The following is a 6606-nucleotide window of genomic DNA, read 5'->3' as shown; positions in this document are numbered from 1 at the left end:
TCCAATCAGATAAATTCTACTTCTTTTTTGTTGAAGCATGGGTTGTTCTCTAGAAGTGGCAGACATATGATGTAGAAAATTCTCACTAAGTATTTCAAAAAGCTGCCAAGCTTCATCCTCACTCTTTAACATAAATGTTCCACCACATGATGCATCAACCATTTGTCGATGTTTCTTCGATAGACCATCATAAAAATACAAACAAAGTTGCCATTTAGGGATAGCATGGTGTGGACATTTATGAATGAGATCCCTTAACCTTTCCCATGTCTTATGAAAAAGTTCACCCTCCAATTGAGAAAAACTAGTGATAGCTTTTCTAATTTGATTTGTTTTTCCAATTGAAAAGTATTTCTTGAGAAATTCTCTCTGAAGATGATCCTAAGTTGAAATGGTTATAGAGTTTAAGGAGTTTAACCAATGCTTGGCTTTGTCCTTAAGTGAGAAAGGGAACATTTCAACCTAAGGGCATCATCAGAGAAGTTTTGGATTTTCACTGTGGAACAAATTTCAAAAAATTCATCCAAGTGTTTGTATAGGTCCTCGTTACTAAGTCCATAGAATGATGGCAACATTTGAATAATGCTAGACTTAATCTCATATTGGGTAGCTTCTACTGGAGGTGATTGAATGCATGGAGAGTAAATATACGAGGATGGACTGAAATATTCTCTCAATGAGCGTGGAGGATTAGCCTCACCAGGTGTAGCCATGTTTCTAACTCGGATAGTCCTAAGAGTCTTTTCTAATTCTTCGTCTAATGGTTGCAAGTCGGGTTTTAGTGATCGTCGACCTAACATGCAACTAAAAGGTCTATGTAGGACTATCCTAATCTGTTAAGGATTTTTTTTTTTTTAAGAGGAGAAGAGAAAAGAGAAAAGAGTTCTAAAGAAGAGATCCTAAGAAGTCCTAAAACTAATAGAAGAATTAGTTGTGGTTAGATTTTAATTACAATCAAGTTAGCACGCAGTGGACTCTCTATCTTAAAGTTATCCTAGTTCTAGATAGCTCCTAACTGTAGTTAGCCTTCAAGCCCTCCAAGTCGGAGCTTGACCAACCATCTGGCCAGATAAGTGTAAGGTCGGTGGGAGTCCCCCCCGTTGCTTTTCTTAGACACCAATTAAATTGGCTAGGTCAGCGAACGGAACCAATTAAAAACCACCTTCCTTCGGGCCCAATCGTCCCGCAAACCACTTGCCTAGACACCAGCTAGCTGACCAAGTCTAACTTGGTTCAACTCTCAGGGTCACTTGTCCTAATGAGCTCGAAATCCTTAGGGGTCAACGTCTAATTAATTTTAGATTAGGGTCTAGGTTATGCAAATGCAAGGGAGTGATTTGTGGGCCAAGGAAGGGTGATCAAATCCTCACCTTATCTTAGTTAATGGATTGTGCCGTTAAAGTTAATTATGAAGATGCAATGCAAAGAAACAAGGTGTCCAATCAAGTTAGAAATTTTTATATTTGAGGTTACGCTATTTTAGTTAAGTGTTATGAAATGTCAGTGGTTTTTTTTTTTAATTCAACCATGCCAAGGTCCCTGACAACGGTGCCAAAATTTGATGCGTAGTCATTGATAGCACCAAAAATAACTCTACTCACTACGTAGGTAGGATGAGTCGAGATCGTATCCTCAGGGACCTTGGGCTAAGTTGAGATTGTAAAATAAAAGAAAGAAGCATTATTTCGATTTAAAAAATAAATTATTTTAAAATTGATGTAATTAGAAAATAAAGAGCTCGGGAGTTTTGAATTAATTTTGCACTAGCAGAGTTGTATCTCTTTTTTAATTAAATAGATGTGATTAATCTTAGAAAAAATACCTATCTTTTCTCGGCACACTCCATATCCGTAGATCACGGCGTATCTCCGGAAAGTACTAGGTAAACAATTTTTCTTTTTTCGGCACGTCCCGTACCCATAGATCACGGTGCGTCTCTGAAAAGTAAAAGTTATCCTAATATTAATCTAACAGGAAAGCATAAATAAAAATATATGAAAAAGAGCAAATAAAGAACTCATGACGATTTAAATAAAAAGCATAATCTTTATTGCATAAATACAAGATAGTTTAGAACAATAAACTATCTCTGTGTTGTTACAAAATTTCTTCTCCACTTCCAAGATTGTTAGCCTAGCTGCTCATGAAGTAGTCCCTTTCTATTCCTCTATACAAGGCTCTAGAAGAATTTCTGGGCTCCCCCTCAAATGGGAGTACAAGAGCCTTTTTATAGGGGTTAGGAGGGAGGAGTTTTATATGATTTTTTGATGTGGGACTAAAGAAAATACTAAGGACTAAAAGATGGATGGATGAGATGGAAAGATCACAAACAGATAAAGAAAATACAAATTCTTCCTCTTGAAGTATTTCCAAATATCATTTTTTTTCCTTTTAATAAGCATTTGTTCATCACTGTGTCCGTCAGCATCAAATTCCCTACAAACCTGCCTGCCTCGCACCCACGACCACGCCCGCACCCGCGCACGCCCACTCGCACGTACCCACTACCGCACCCGCTGCGATGCCGTGCGAACCCGCTCGCGCATCCGCCCGCATCCGCTTCCGCATCGCGCCCGCATGTTCGCTGCCGCGCGTGCCTTCCGCGTGCTCACGCAGCGTTAATGCTCTAAAAAGAAACTTTTTTATTCCAAAAAGAAACTTTTGTTTCTTTACAATTACGTCTATATCCTTTTGGGTTCCTTGCATAGTATCTTCATTTTCTATAATACCGTATGCATCTTTTTTTTATTTTAATTTTATTTTAAGTTTAATTTTTTTCAAACTTGAGTCTTTTTGATCTATGAATCGGACTCTTTGTATCGACGATCACCTTTCCTGTAAAACATAAAAAAGAAGCATCAAATTCTTAATAAATAAAATAAATTAACTATAATTTTTTGCTTTAAATGACTTAAATTAAGTGTTTATCAGTGGGCTACGCTAGAGGGGAAAATGAGGGATGTCAGCCGATGGCTTGTTTTCCTCAATGAAGGTGGTGCAGGGTGTCACATCTAGTGATGGGGCTAGGGTCTTATCAAGAAACTTGACCCTCTTAATCACGGTGAAAAAGGGTAGTGGCTCTTGGTGAGAGGGCGATGGTCTGTTGATTGAGTATTTTTGGCGACCGCTAGTTGGGGTGTACTGGTGGAGAGGAGCATCGATTTTGGACAGCCTCCTTCCCATATCTGATCTCCCATGATCGGCCAGTCGTCAGCATGCTAGTAGTCGGCAGATGGCTATCAGAGTTTGGGGTTGGTTGGTGACCCACTAATGGAGGTTGATCAAGGGAGGGATCGTCGGCCATGGTACTTTGTCTTCTCTTATTATCAGTGAGAGGAAGGAGGAAGAAAAGCGTTTGGGTTTCCACTCATAAACCCAGATCCTTTAAGCACCAATCTATTATCCCTTTTAATAATTGACTGAATCAGACCAAGTTGAGCTAGTTTAATCAGGTTTCGGGATGTTTTGCAATTAAGCCTCTCATAAAGTACTTATTATATATAGATCTTTATAAAATTGTATTTTATTCCCTATAATAGAGTTTATTACATGAAGACCTTTGGATTTCAGCACTCGACCCAAGTCCAATTCGAAGAGCTTGGGTCTCTAAGAAAACCATATTATTATCATTTATTATTTTATTTTATATTTTTTTTATTTTTTACCTCAGTTCTTGCATGTTACTAAGCTGTGCTCTTTTGCATATCCAGAGATGTCGCCTCAATTGGAGGGTTTGGTAAACGATGCTCGAGAAGCAAGGAGGAAGAGGTCAGCTCAAGTGAGCACTCTACCAGAAGACCACAGCTATAGCATCGAAGTCCTGGGTTGAGCCATGATGACCACACTAAGAAGTCCAGCCTCAGCAGGTGTGGTAGGAGATTCAACCATGGTGGAGGCAACGAATCAAGAGGCCATGAAAGGAAGGTCTTTAAGCTCAGAGCTCATCAAAAGTAAGGCTTGGGATCTCAGGTGTGTAATCAGGAGCTGAGCTCAAGGCCCTAGGCTCAAGCTAATGAGAGCATGAAAACTCAATGGATGAATATCTGGTCGAGAAGTTGGGCTTGTCAATTGCCTTGGTGGTGAACATCATCATTAAATCCAGTTTTCCCCTCCCTGACCAAGCCAAGTTGGGGTGTATGTAGGCCTTATGCTTGGCACATTTTCTACTCATGTAGCCATATCGATAAGTTCAACTTTCTTCACTCATTTTCTATTTAAGTTTTTAAAGTCTAATTGGCTCACTCGTCCTCTACTTATACCATAATCACCCTTCGAGACTACATGGACAATGTGGGCCTACAGCTTGTGAGACCTTCTTTGAGTTTGAGGTAGTGAAGAAGGGGAGTGTCATCTCTCCTTTGCTCGATATCCATCAGGCTAGCTGACGTCTTCCGAGGACTTTGTCTATGGATACATTGCCCCACAAATATCCTACTTGGCTGATCAGATGACCTAATTTAGTACAGTTGAAGATCGAAAAATCACACTCAAGTAGCTTTCTTCAAGGCGGCCACAAAAGTGTGGCACGTAATGGCGATAGATATCCTGTGCAATAGTGCTTTAAAGGAATCTAGATGATCATCTAGATCTGTGGTGCCATCATATTGTTCTATTTGAAGCATTTTGAACCTTAAGGAAGATTGCTCTGCCATGATTTGCTTGATGAAGTGCTGACTCTCTTCTCCCTCACCTTCGATCTATAAATTGGCCTAGCTGCTCTTTCATCTCATCAAGCCCTCGGATTAGGCCAGCCCTATGCTCCTCCTAGGACTGCTGATCTTGCTCAGTGCTGGAGCTTTCTTCAAAATCCTTTAATCTATTCTCTAAGTTGGAGCTCTGATTCCTTTACTCTTTTCTAGGGATTGGTACAGGTGAGTTCACTCGTCACTCTAGTCGGGCCATGGTTGCCAATTCAATTGATCTCAAGATTGCTCAGTTGGTTGGTCCCTCCCCCCTAAGTTTGAGCTCCTAACCAAGTTGGTTGGGATTGGGATATGCTGCTCAAGCTAGATGAATTGCTCTACAGTCATCGATACTTGGGATGATGGCAGTGATGGTGGTGTTAATAGCTACAACTAGAGGAAGTTGGATTGACTCAGGGTGTCTTCCCTTTGGGAATCATGGGATTATCAGAGTGGTTCCTCTTCTAAGGCGGCATGACCTTTTGTCCATGTTCCCATAGAAGGTGCCAATCTATTGTTGTAAATCTTCAGATCACTGATGTGGATTGCCTCCATTCTTTCCTAAAATAGCAATGGATTAGAGAACTCACTAGAGTTGGCTCCAGCCAGATCCTCCGATGCTTAAATGAGAGAGATTTTGGTGGTAGGAGAATGAAAAAGAATCTAGTAGTAGAATCGGAGGGATGAAAGTTTCGTATCTTTCATGTAGAGGTTATTGCTCTCTCTCCCTCTCTCTCTTTCACTCTTTCTCTCTCTATGTATATATATATGCCCATAGTCTAGGCTTGACTTCGGCTCACCTTCGAAGGGCATTACCCATTCTTATTCAAGCAGAAAAGCAACGAATCAACCCGTATTTCTCTTGACTCTCTAGGGTGATCCTGTTCACACATGCCTCCTTCACTCATATTTATCCCACTAGTTTTCTCTCTCTCCCTCTGTATCTTCTAATTCCTACATTCTACATGAGTGCAGCATCTCACCTATCACCTTCTAGCACCTCACCCTCCTCCCTCTTTATTTATTTTGCTTCTCCGTGGATGCCTTTCACCCCCTCTCACTCTATTTTGTTCTCTCGTCCATGCCACCTCCTCCTCCGGTCCAACCAATTGGAGTTCCTTGTCCTCTCCTACTACCACTCAAGTCTCCTACAACTTTCTCCTGGAGCGAGGTGGAAAGTTCCCTCCATGGTACTTTTATAGAACTGCTATCTTTCTTTTTTTCTTTTTTCTTTGCATAAAGAAGTGATGTTGGGCGACTTGGAAGCATTATTCTTCTCCTTTTCTTTACTTGCCTTGTTCTCATGTGGTAGGCAATGCATTACAAACCAGGACACTAAGCCGGTGCTTTTATATAAATATTGCATAAAGTGTCTTATAGTGCTGCATTTTAATATCTATTAGCAAAAGTGTCATGCTGATCCTCCAATTTGTTGTAGTGGTTCATCATTAACTAGGGTGTTGCTTTGATGCTCTAGAGATTGTTCAGCCTATCAATTGTTGATTCTAAAATTTGGTTCAAATATTGCTTTGGATATGACCACTTGATGAATAAAAATGTCTGAAGGTTTTGCGAGTACCATGCTAGTGCTCTTGTATTAGCTTAAAACTCCTATGTTCATCCATGCATGAACTCATAGGGTCACGTTCATATCTTTTGTAAGAAAGAAGGTCCACCTACCTTCATGAATGCACACACTTGGATCACCAACTACTCAGATCTCAAAGCACTGCAAATTGCATCATTCATCTGCCTGTACATATCTCAAAGTGACTTGTGGATGATCCAATAGTGGATTCATATGTATTCTACATGCCTATTGCTAAAAGATCAACCAATTTCCTGTCCATGCATTCTAGTTGCATTCCTCATGCTCAAGGTATCAGATTGATCCAAGAGGAAGAAATGATTCACGTTTCCAATC

General features: G+C 40.3%; 1 non-coding gene across 1 annotated transcript; it reads left to right on the top strand.

Annotated features, from left to right (window-relative positions):
* Window positions 1-220: 220 nt before the first annotated feature.
* Window positions 221-326, top strand: LOC140858337 (small nucleolar RNA R71). The gene has a single exon (XR_012141902.1). It is a non-coding gene; the product is annotated as a small nucleolar RNA R71 (small nucleolar RNA).
* Window positions 327-6606: the final 6280 nt, after the last annotated feature.

The sequence above is a fragment of the Elaeis guineensis genome, chromosome 5 (assembly GCF_000442705.2).
Source record: "Elaeis guineensis isolate ETL-2024a chromosome 5, EG11, whole genome shotgun sequence".
NCBI lineage: Eukaryota > Viridiplantae > Streptophyta > Magnoliopsida > Arecales > Arecaceae > Elaeis > Elaeis guineensis.
The sequence above is the reverse complement of the archived record's forward strand: the minus strand, read 5'-3'. Positions and strand labels throughout refer to the sequence as shown.